At 41.6% G+C, this 12,649-nt stretch overlaps 1 protein-coding gene across 4 annotated transcripts in view; it reads right to left on the minus strand.

Annotated features, from left to right (window-relative positions):
* Positions 1–12,649, minus strand: part of FNDC3A (fibronectin type III domain containing 3A) — a 344,582-nt gene that overhangs the window by 289,007 nt on the left and 42,926 nt on the right. For 2 of the 4 annotated variants that reach the window (XM_073546110.1, XM_073546116.1), the window contains exon 2: positions 1,545–1,676. The exons of the other annotated variants lie outside the window; for them this stretch is intronic. The gene's annotated coding sequence lies outside the window, so the exon portion shown is untranslated. The remainder of the gene's footprint in view (positions 1–1,544; positions 1,677–12,649) is intronic. 4 annotated transcript variants of the gene reach the window in all.

The following is a 12,649-nucleotide window of genomic DNA, read 5'->3' on the forward strand; positions in this document are numbered from 1 at the left end:
TAGATACCTTTAATAGCAGCATTTTGGAACACATCATTTTTATTCCATCCTTTACTTAGAAAGTGTTAACATTACAGAAATTCAGCCTCTGATTTTATTTTTTCACATTTATACACCTTCATTGTGTGGCATACACATTTTGGGAGTCAGTATTTCAGAAGATTTTCTAAGTATAGCAAGGTGTTTTTTTTTAGGTTTTACTACTTTTGAACAATAGCAGCACATTTCATGGGAAAAAAAAGATGGTTTAACTTGCATAACAAGAGCTAGGAGCTTCCTTTCTCGCCATATGTTAGATTGTTTTTTGTTTTTTTTAAAAGGAGTATTTTTTAGAATTATTTTTATTGGGGGGGAATGGGTACAATTAAAACACTAAGAAAAAAAATTTAAAGAAAAAAAAATTATGGAACCATATTTTAACACTTATTATTTTAACATTATTGTTAGACCTATTAGACGTCACAATGTGATCGAAGTGAACTATATGCAGTACTCTGATGGGCAATTTCTGGGACTGTGCTTCAAGCATGTTTTAAAGGGAACGAGTCATCAGAAAATGACCAACTGTTTAAAGGAGGTGTTATTTATTTATTTTTTTTTTTTTTAGAATAAAATAAAGTCATCTTACAGTACTGGTCACTAAACTTATTAGACTGAAACTTCCTGTTCTGTACAAGTGACTTTTCGGCAGTCTCACTATCATCACAGGCAGGATCACAACAGTTGACAGCTCAACACAAGGATAACAGGATCAAAAATCCACAATAGGTGATGTTACAGCTCACCTCCTCCCCCTCCCTTCCCAATGAACATTGCCCAGTTCAAAGCATGTATAAATCGTACATAATAAGGTCAGAGTTAGCAGTATGAGTTTATTAGGCTTAGTGGCCAGTGTGAAAACACCAGTCTTAGCATTATCATTTAAAAAATAAAGTTTTACAGGAAAATCTGAGCTAGACAATAGGTCATTGATTTTTGTGGCTGCCAGGGGCCTCCTGACAGATGATGCCACAAGAAGTACTGACCTTGTTAGATTTCAATGCTCAATATTCTTGTTTTCTCAAGGAGCTAAGCAGCCAACAGAACCTAGATGCCACTATTATATATGGGGTACAACCAGCCACAGAGGGGGGCTGCAAACAGCTAACAGCTGGGGGTATGAGACCCTCACAGATCTGATATTGATAGGCCATCAAAGTATCAACCAATCAATACTTAATCAAGGGACATGTACAGATTATCATGAGAAATACACTGCAAATAATATATATTTTACACACTTTATTCCATATGGCTCTCTGGACATCACACAAACATTCCTTATATACACAATGAAGGAGCCGTACAAGTCAGGGTAAAAGTAGAAAGATACTTCTCCCAAGACCCTTTGGAAAATAACGTCACCTGACTTGTGGGATTATTCTACCTTCTAAATTTTACTTTGCGTTCTTATAAATTTAATTTCCATTTACTCTTTCTACTCATTATTAGCTGCAAATACAGAAGTTCAGCATATAAATGTGACCATCTAACGCTCTACAAACCTGGAGAGTGCTCCCGCCATGAGCTCCAGCTGTAAAGAGAGGTCCATATGGTAGAGGTAAGAGCGGAGCTTGTGAACACTTTATCTCAGGCTCCGTGGACAGCCCTCAGCTGGTGTTTGTCTTGTGGAAAGGCTGCCAGGCAGGAAGAGAAGGGGAAATGGAGATCAGCTCAGCTCCACATTTCAGAACAGGACAAGTCTGATAAAGCTGCAGAGCATATAGCACCTTGTTCAGGATTTATAGAGGATATTTCTATTCAAAGGGAATCTGTGTAGGATTAATCCTCCCAAGTCGTCTATACGGCATTAGGTCATAGGAAAGCATACCTTGATATCTTATCTCTAACCCAATGTCCCACTGCACAGATATCCATGTTTTTCTCATTTGTAAATGAGATGTTCCAAGCTATGGGCCTCCAGAGATTATTATAAATAAAATGAGGCATTACTAGAGTGAGACATGTACGATAACCAACACAGAACAGTAGAACTGAACTTTGTCTCATAACAAACATGTTAGCAGCTGCAGCTCTCACAGCTCTGCTGTATTCTAACCCTGTCTGCCTGTGAGACAGAAGCTGAAGCCGAGAGGAACCTGCAGATGGGTCAGGTATAATCACACAGCTCTGCAGTGAGATCAGGGGAGCAGAGAGCATCCATCACACGGGCAACTCCCCATATCATGTACAACAAGCTTCTGGAGGCAGATTCTCATGCAGATCTGTGTCCGGCCCAAAGCCCTGAACAGTTCATTTACATATCAGAAAAAAGTGGAGCAGTACAATGTAGACGACACCCTGCTGCACCAATTACGATCAGTGTTGGCTCCAATCATGGCCGTTTAACCCTTAGATGCTGCTGTCAATATTCAACAGTGTGTCACCACACCTGCATTCAGTCTCACCACACTTCCGGTCTGTGCGATGCGCTCTCTGGATGCTTCTCCGGGATGAGCATTACCATGCATGGTATTACGGTATCTTAATTACTTCCGGGGAACCCAGCACTTGCAAACCAAATCTATAATTGGCTCTCCAAACCTTAAATAGTCCCCTCCCCTCCATTTACTTGTTCCTGGTCAAAGCTGCGGCGAAACGTGCGTTGGGCACAGCGGTGAGAGCGGGCAAGCAGTCCTCTGCACTAACTGGCACTTTTATATTTCCATCCATAAGCACTAGTCACTTTATGCAGCTTTTACAATTATTTACAGCCTAGTGCCGCTTACGCGCTTTTTCTATGCTCTGCAGTAGGTCACTTTACACAGCATACAAGCAACGAATGGTCATAGAACCCCAGAGCGCTGGATAGAATAGATTTTTTGCACCAAGTAATGATTAATTTTATTATAATATTGTTATATTTCTAAGTGTACCCTGCTTTATTATCCAACGTTTTTGGGCATTAATAGATAACTTAGCAGCATAAGATGTAATTATCTTTTACCTCAATTATGATATATTGTCATTTCCTGTCTCCGGCATCATGTTCCGCTGAGAGATTTTAATTGCTATTGTCTTTATATGTTCTATTAAGTTAATAAAGTAGTTTAAGTCGTGTTTCTGAGTATAGGTATTTTAGTCTCCAAGGGTCAAACGACAACTACAATCCATGTATCTATTAAAGGGAATCTGTCAACCCATTTTCGGCCTATGAGCTGCGGCCACCGTCATCAGAGGCTTATCTACAGCATTCTATAATGCTGTAGATAAACCCCCGATGTAACCTGAAAGAAATACAAGTTAGATTATACTCACCCGGGGGCAGGGGCGGTGGGTGCTGCAGTCTGGTCCGGCGCCTCCCATCTTCTAGAGATGACGTCCTCCTCCTTACTTCTGCCGCGGCTCCTGCGCAGGCTTACTTTCTCTGCCCTGTTGAGGGCAGAGCAGAGTCCTGCATGTGCGCAGGCGCTCAGAAAGGTCAGAGAGGTCCGGCGCCTGCGAACTGCAGTACTTTACTCTGCCCTCAAAAGTGCAGAGCAGTGCGCCTGCACAGGAGCCGTGGCAGAAGTAAGAAGGAGGACATCATCTCTAGAAGATGGGAGGCGCCGGACCGCGACACCCATCAGACCGGACCGGACTCCCGGATGAGTATAATCTAACTCTTTTCTTATCTTTCAGGTTACATCAGGGGCTAATCTTCAGCATTACAGAATGCTGTAGATAAGCCCCTGATGGCGGTGGCCGCATCTTATAGGCCAAAAATGGGGTGACAGATTCCCTTTAATCAATTAGCTGTTCAGTGTAGCTGACACCAACCATGGCCATTTAACCCTTAGATGCTGCTGTCAAAATGGATTATGGCATCTATAGTGTTGAGAGTATGGGGGATCCCTCTAACAGCTGGCCGCTGTGGGTTTAACACTGCACAAATAGCATCAAACCCTCAGCAGTTCCTGATTGTGGGCACATACTCTAAGGAGTAAGAGCAGAGTTTCCTAAATTCCAGTCCTCACGGCCCCCCACAGGTCATGTTTTCAGGATTTCCATAGCGCTACACAGGTGAGAGAATTCCTGATTTATTTGATGGTACTTCCACCACCTGTGCAATACGAAGGAAATCCTGAAAACAAGACGTGTTGGGGGCCGTCAGGACTGAAGTTTGGGAAACACCGGGGTAAAGTGCTTGGCTATCCCTCCGCTCACACTTCATGGAGCAAACCTTCATGTAAAACTGTCCGTCAAACAAGGGACGTCAGTGAATTAAATACATGTTATACTAAACAAACCTATATTCTGCTCATTGTCTCCCTCTCAATACCGTGATGTCCACAGATCAGACTGCATGTATAACCTGGACAGGTTCCCTTTAAGATGTACATTCCTCTTAATGAATTTGTGCATCTTACTCCAGCACGCTCTTCATAAAGATCGCTGTGCAAAATACCTGTCTTGATTAATTGGGGTCAACATCTCTAATGTCTTTCAAGATAACGTAAACTTCAGACAGCGAGCGTCATGGTTACATTTTGTGCATTTTCAGATTGCCTTACGTGTTTTCATTTCCTACCTCTCAAGAATCTAATCCAAGGACGTGCTCCCATATGGTATAATATGCTCTAGGAAACTAATCCAAGGACGTGCTCCCATATGGTAAAATATGCTGTAGGGAACTAATCCAAGGACGTGCTCCCATATGGTATAATATGCTCTAGGAAACTAATCCAAGGACGTGCTCCCATATGGTATAATATGCCTTAGGAAACTAATCCAAGGGCGTGCTGCCATATGGTATAATGTGCTCTAGGAAACTAATCCAAGGACGTGCTCCCATATGGTATAATATGCTCTAGGAAACTAATCCAAGGACGTGCTCCCATATGGTATAATATGCTGTAGGGAACTAATCCAAGGACGTGCTCCCATATGGTATAATATGCTCTAGGAAACTAATCCAAGGATGTGCTCCCATATGGTATAATATGCTCTAGGAAACTAATCCAAGGACGTGCTCCCATATGGTATAATATGCTCTAGGAAACTAATCCAAGGACGTGCTCCCATATGGTATAATATGCTCTAGGAAACTAATCCAAGGACGTGCTCCCATATGGTATAATATGCTCTAGGAATCTAATCCAAGGACGTGCTCCCATATGGTATAATATGCTCTAGGAATCTAATCCAAGGACGTGCTCCCATATGGTATAATATGCTCTAGGAATCTAATCCAAGGACGTGCTGTCATATGGTATAATATGCTCTAGGAATCTAATCCAAGGATGTGCTGCCATATGGTTAAATATGCTCTAGGAATCTAATCCAAGGACGTGCTGCCATATGGTATAATATGCTCTAGGAAACTAATCCAAGGACGTGCTCCCATATGGTATAATATGCTCTAGGAATCTAATCCAAGGATGTGCTGCCATATGGTTAAATATGCTCTAGGAATCTAATCCAAGGACGTGCTGCCATATGGTATAATATGCTCTAGGAAACTAATCCAAGGACGTGCTCCCATATGGTAAAATATGCTCTAGGAATCTAATCCAAGGACATGCTGCCATATGGTATAATATGCTCTAGGAATCTAATCCAAGGATGTGCTGCCATATGGTATAATATGCTCTAGGAAACTAATCCAAGGACGTGCTCCCATATGGTAAAATATGCTCTAGGAATCTAATCCAAGGACATGCTGCCATATGGTATAATATGCTCTAGGAATCTAATCCAAGGATGTGCTGCCATATGGTATAATATGCTCTAGGAAACTAATCCAAGGACGTGCTCCCATATGGTTAAATATGCTCTAGGAATCTAATCCAAGGACGTGCTGCCATATGGTATAATATGCTCTAGGAAACTAATCCAAGGACGTGCTCCCATATGGTAAAATATGCTCTAGGAATCTAATCCAAGGATGTGCTGCCATATGGTATAATATGCTCTAGGAATCTAATCCAAGGATGTGCTGCCATATGGTTAAATATGCTCTAGGAATCTAATCCAAGGACGTGCTGCCATATGGTATAATATGCTCTAGGAAACTAATCCAAGGACATGCTCCCATATGGTATAATATGCTCTAGGAATCTAATCCAAGGACATGCTGCCATATGGTATAATATGCCCTAGTAACTAATCCAAGGATGTGCTGCCATATGGTATAATATGCTCTAGGAATCTAATCCAAGGATGTGCTGCCATATGGTATAATATGCTCTAGGAAACTAATCCAAGGATGTGCTGCCATATGGTATAATATGCTCTAGGAATCTAATCCAAGGACGTGATGACATATGGTATATGCTGTAGGAAACTAATCCAAGGACGTGCTGCCATATGGTATAATATGCTCTAGGAAACTAATCCAAGGACATGCTCCCATATGGTATAAAATGCTCTAGGAATCTAATCCAAGGACGTGCTCCCATATGGTATATGCTGTAGGAAACTAATCCAAGGACATGCTCCCATATGGTATATGCTGTAGGAAACTAATCCAAGGACGTGCTCCCATATGGTATAATATGCTCTAGGAATCTAATCCAAGGATGTGCTGCCATATGGTATAATATGCTCTAGGAATCTAATCCAAGGATGTGCTGCCATATGGTATAATATGCTCTAGGAAACTAATCCAAGGACATGCTCCCATATGGTATAAAATGCTGTATGAATCTAATCCAAGGACGTGCTCCCATATGGTATAATATGCTCTAGGAATCTAATCCAAGGACATGCTCCCATATGGTATAATATGCTCTAGGAATCTAATCCAAGGACATGCTCCCATATGGTATATGCTCTGTGGAATTTTCACAGTATCAAAACTGCAGTGAAATGTGCAGCAGTCATTACGATGTTGGATATTGGTGTGAAAAATGTGCAGATTTTCGGCAGGTTTCACCCACTCCTTTACAAAGGGTGAAATATGAGCCAACATTTTGAGGGTAGATTGACATGATGTGGATTTCAGATCAAAATATCGGAAACCAAACTATCCCAAACGTTACTGAATCCAGCATGTCATGTTCTACGTTAGGACAGAGAAGGTGACCCCCTAGTGTCCTATTCTTAGGGGAACATGTACCTTGAGAACCCAGTTTCTACAGAAATTAAAGGGGGTTTTCAGTAGGAAACAGCCATCACTAAGGCTGTGTGCACACGCTGCGGATTTTGCTGCGGTTCCGCAGCGGTTTTGGCCGCTGCGGACCCGCAGCAGTTTTTGCTGCGGTGTACAGTACCATGATTCCCTATGGGAATCAAAAACCGCAGTGCAGACGGTGCGGAATTTTCCGCGCGGATTATCTGCGGTTTTCAATCCGCAGAAAGAATTGACATGTCAATTCTTTCTGCGGATTCTCCTGCGGTTTGCCATCTCCTCCATTGAGGAGATGAAAAACCGCAGGGCAAAACCGCAGAGCAATCCGCAGGTAAAACCGCAGGTCTTTTGACCTGCGGTTTCACCTGCGGATTTTACAAAATCCGCACGGATGAATCCGCACATAATCCGCAGCGTGTGCACACAGCCTTACATCACCAGAAGGGCACACAGTAGAATGGAGCGGCAATGCGTGCACTCGATCACTGATCGTTTATACACTATGGGCCAGCAGGAGCACTATACTCTGCTTTCTTACCAGTATCAGTGTAAGAATGGTGACTCAGTGGTTAGCACTGCCATTTTGCAGCACTGGAGGCCTATGTTCAAGTCTCACCCAAGGACAATATCTGCAAGTAGTTTCTATGTTCTCCCCACGTTTGCGTGAGTTTTCTATGGATGCTCCAGTTTCTGCCAACACTCCAAAGACATACAGAGAGGAAAATTAGACTGTGGCCTTCAATGAGGGCAGGGATGAGGATGTCTGTAACGTGCTGCAGAATATGGATGTGATATACAAGCAAGCAGAATAAAAAAATCCTGTGTACAGGTATGTATAGTTATTCCCCCCATACATATCAATGTTGTCGAGGGCATATCGAATTTAAATACCTGACCCTTCAGATATCCCTTGAGGAAAATAAGATTGTAAAGCTTTCTGCCGTGCAAAACAAAAAAACTCTCAAGGCCACCATACACATTAGACTAAAGTAAGTACACCCTCAAATATCAAGCAGAATAGGTCAACAGGCTAGATGCTGGGGAGACTAGGATCCCAGCCTGCTGAACGCCATCCACTAATCCATTAGTTTTTTATGTAGATAACCAATGGTTCGAGGAGTCTGGTATTAGCGCTCCAATAAAAGAACACAGGAGATCTTGGGCGAGCAGAGTTTCCCCTGTGTTTTGGCAAGTCTGGGAGATAGCTGTCAACCAAAAGATTGCTCAGCTCCCAGCTAGCTAATGGGCTGGTGTTCAATGTTTGGGAACCAGTTCTTCTGTCTGCTCTTATTCACACACTGAGCTCAACTCAAGGTTTTTAATATTAGCCATTGTAGGACCACCCGGATCAGAGTCACCTTGTCGACGGTGGGATGGCTTTTATGCTATTTTTGATCACGGCTTTTATGTAATTAATGATCAAAAACAGTATTACTAAGAACTCATTTAAATGCACTTTTACTTTTTTAGTTACAGCAGGGTTCTTGCTCATTTTTGTCTCATGTGGATGGTAGCCTTCAGCCGAGCTTAGTGTGCATATAAAAGGGAGAGTCCTAAAGTCGTTGTCCAAACTATAAGTAGAATGAAGTCAATATCTTACCATTTATTTTAATGTGATTGTAGTGTACACTTGTACATTACTTAAAAATTTGTGCCCATTTAAAGCATGGAGAAGTGTCACCAATTTAAAGTTCCCTGACCCTTGTCTTATACTCACCACCTGCCGTCTTCAGCTGTTCCTGGCGCTGCTCCGGTCCCACTTCGCCATCTTGTGAACCCAACTTCTGCCTGATCGAAAGTCAGAGGCAACGGTCACAAGCTCTCAATGCAAGTCTATGAGGGTCTCATTCTGGCTTTTATAGACTGACACTGAGTAAGTACTTCTGACTTGCCAAGCAAACACTGGAGCGAACTGGGAGCTCACAATCTGCAGAAGACACCTGGAGTGGCGTCGATAACAAGACAGCAGGAGGTAAGTATAAGACAAAGGACAGGACACTGAATGGCTGGCATTACCAGATCATGAGAAGGATCTGCACGCATCGTTTTTCTTCCCATCCCCTCTTCTTCGAGAGCGTTAAACTAGAAGAAGAGGGGATGGGAAGAAAAATGTTGTTAAGACACGAACATGAAACCAGATATTATACTGATGAATGATATGAGGTGTGGCAAAGAAGATCCAAGACAACATACTCAGAAGGGAGGTAAGAAAATTTCTAAAACAATCAATAGGGAGGAGATTGGAACAACGCAAAATTCTCTAAAATGCATGCTCGCAAACGCCAGAAGCCTGACAAACAAGATGGAAGAACTAGAAGCAGAAATATCTACAGGTAACTATGACATAGTGAGAATAACCGAGACATGGTTAGATGAAAGCTATGACTGGGCAGTTAACTTACAGGCTTACAGTCTGTTTAGAAAGGATCGTAAAAATCGGAGGGGAGGAGGGGTTTGTTTTTATGTAAAGTCTTGTCTAAAGTCCACTTTAAGGGAAGATATTAGTGAAGGGAATGAGGATGTTGAGTCCATATGGGTCGAAATACATGGAGGGAAAAATAGTAACAAAATTCTCTTTGGTGTCTGTTACAAACCCCCAAATATAACAGAAATCATGGAAAGTTTACTACTAAGGCAGATAGATGAAGCTGCAACCCATAATGAGGTCCTTGTTATGGGGGACTTTAACTACCCGGATATTAACTGGGAAACAGAGACCTGCGAAACCCATAAAGGCAACAGGTTTCTGCTAATAGCCAAGAATAATTATCTTTCACAATTGGTGCAGAATCCAACCAGAGGAGCAGCACTTTTAGACCTAATACTATCTAACAGACCTGACAGAATAACAAATCTGCTGGTCACCAGGCATCTAGGAAATAGCGACCACAATATTGAACAGTTTCACTTGTCTCTCGCTAGGGGGACATGTCAGGGAGTCACAAAAACACTGAACTTTAGGAAGGCAAAGTTTGACCAGCTTAGAGATGCCCTTAATCTGGTTGACTGGGACAATGTCCTCAGAAATAAGAATACAGAAAATAAATGGGAAATGTTTAAGAACATCCTTAATAGGCACTGTAAGTGGTTTATACCTTGTGGGAATAAAAGGACAAGAAATAGGAAAAACCCAATGTGGCTAAACAAAAAAGTAAGAGGGGCAATTAACAGTAAAAAGAAAGCATTTAAACTACTAAAGCAGGATGGCACCGTTGAAGTTCTAAAAAAACTATAAGGGGAAAAATTCTTTATCTAAAAAAATAATTAAAGCTGCCAAAAAGGAAACAGAGAAGCACATTGCTAAGGAGAGTAAAACTAATCCCAAGCTGTTCTTCAACTATATCAATAGTAAAAGAATCAAAAGTGAAAGTGTAGACCCATTAAAAAATTGTGAGGAAAGTATGGTTGTAGATGAGGAAAAAGCTAATATATTAAACACATTCTTCTCCCGGTATTCACGGTGGAAAATGAAATGCTAGGTGAAATGCCGAGAGACAAAGAAAACCCTATATTAAGGGTCACCAATGTAACCCAAGAAGAGGTGCAAATCCAGATAAATAAGATTAAAATAGATAAATCTCCGGGTCCGGATGGCATATACCCACGAGTACTAAGAGAACTAAGTAATGTAATAGACAAACCATTATTTCTTATATTTAGAGACTCTATAGCGACGGGGGTCTGTTCCACAGGACTGGCGCATAGCAAATGTGGTACCAATATTCAAAAAGGGCTCTAAAAGTGAACCTGGAAATTATAGGCCAGTAAGTCTAACCTCTATTGTTGGTAAGATATTTGAAGGGTTTCTGAGGGATGTTATTCTGAATTATCTCAATGAGAATAACTGTTTAACTCCATATAAGCATGGGTTCATGAGGAATCGCTCCAGTCAAACCAATCTAATCAGTTTTTATGAAGAGGTAAGCTATAGACTGGACCAAGGTGAGTCATTGGACATGGTATATCTTGATTTTTCCAAAGCGTTTGATACCGTGTCACACAAGAGGTTGGTACACAAAATGAGAATGCTGGGTCTGGGGGAAATGTGTGTAAGTGGGTAAGTAACTGGCTAAGTGATAGAAAGCAGAGGGTGGTTATAAATGGTATATTCTCTAACTGGGTCGCTGTGACCAGTGGGGTACCGCAGGGGTCGGTGTTGGGACCTATTCTCTTCAACATATTTATTAACGATCTGGTAGAAGGTTTACACAGTAAAATATCGATATTTGCAGATGATACAAAACTATGTAAAGCAGTCAATACAAGAGAAGATACTATTCTGCTACAGATGGATCTGGATAAGTTGGGAACTTGGGCCGAAAGGTGGCAGATGCCGTTTAACAATGATAAATGTAAGGTTATACACATGGGAAGAAGGAATCAATATCACCATTACACACTGAACGGTAAACCACTGGGTAAATCTGACATGGAGAAGGACTTGGGGATCCTAGTTAATGATAAACTTACCTGGAGCAGCCAGTGCCAGGCAGCGGCTGCCAAGGCAAACAGGATCATGGGGTGCATTAAAAGAGGTCTGGATACACATGATGAGAGCATTATACTGCCTCTGTACAAATCTCTGGTTAGACCGCACATGGAGTACTGTGTACAGTTTTGGGCACCGGTGCTCAGGAAGGATATAATGGAACTAGAGCGGATACAAAGGAGGGCAACAAAATTAATAAAGGGGATGGGGGAACTACAATACCCAGAGAGATTAGCAAAATTAGGATTATTTAGTCTAGAAAAAAAGACGACTGAGGGGCGATCTAATAACCATGTATAAGTATATAAGGGGACAATACAAATATCTCTCCGAGGATCTGTTTATACCAAGGAAGGTGACGGTCACAAGAGGGCATTCTCTGCGTCTGGAGGAGAAATGGTTTTTCCACCAACATAGAAGAGGATTCTTTACAGTTAGGGCAGTGAGAATCTGGAATTCCCTGCCTGAGGAGGTGGTGATGGCGAACTCAGTCGAAGGGTTCAAGAGAGGCCTGGATGTCTTCCTGGAGCGTAACAATATTGTATCTTACAGTTATTGTTAGGTTCTTTAGAAGGACGTAGATCTGGGAATTTATTCTGACAGAATTTTATAGGCTGAACTGGATGGACTAATGTCTTTTTTCTGCCTTACTAACTATGTTACTATGTTACTGACTTCCTCATCGACCAGCAGGAGTTTTATTGCTGGTCATCAAGAAAAGACAAATAAGAGACATTCAAAGATTAAAGTTCAATGATGGGAGCCCTGGAGAAACAGGATTCAAGATGTTTGTTTTGGCTGCAGGGACTACACAGGTAGGACGTAAAGCTCCACTTTCACATAAGACATTGAGGCTTTTTTTTTTTCTTAAACAAAAAGAACACATAATGCATATCCCTCTTTTAGGATATTTATGTCCTGACCATATCTAGTAATCCCACAAATTATCATAAAGGGGCTCAAAAGCATGCATCAGCCTGAGGACCACTGCTGATGTTTTCTATTGGCATTTCTAAACTTCATGCTTTAATTTTTTCAGGTCTACATTATAAATATATCCATACAGAAGC

This window comes from Dendrobates tinctorius, unplaced genomic scaffold, assembly GCF_039654945.1.
Source record: "Dendrobates tinctorius isolate UK_male_01 unplaced genomic scaffold, ASM3965494v1 ptg000145l, whole genome shotgun sequence".
Lineage (NCBI taxonomy): Eukaryota > Metazoa > Chordata > Amphibia > Anura > Dendrobatidae > Dendrobates > Dendrobates tinctorius.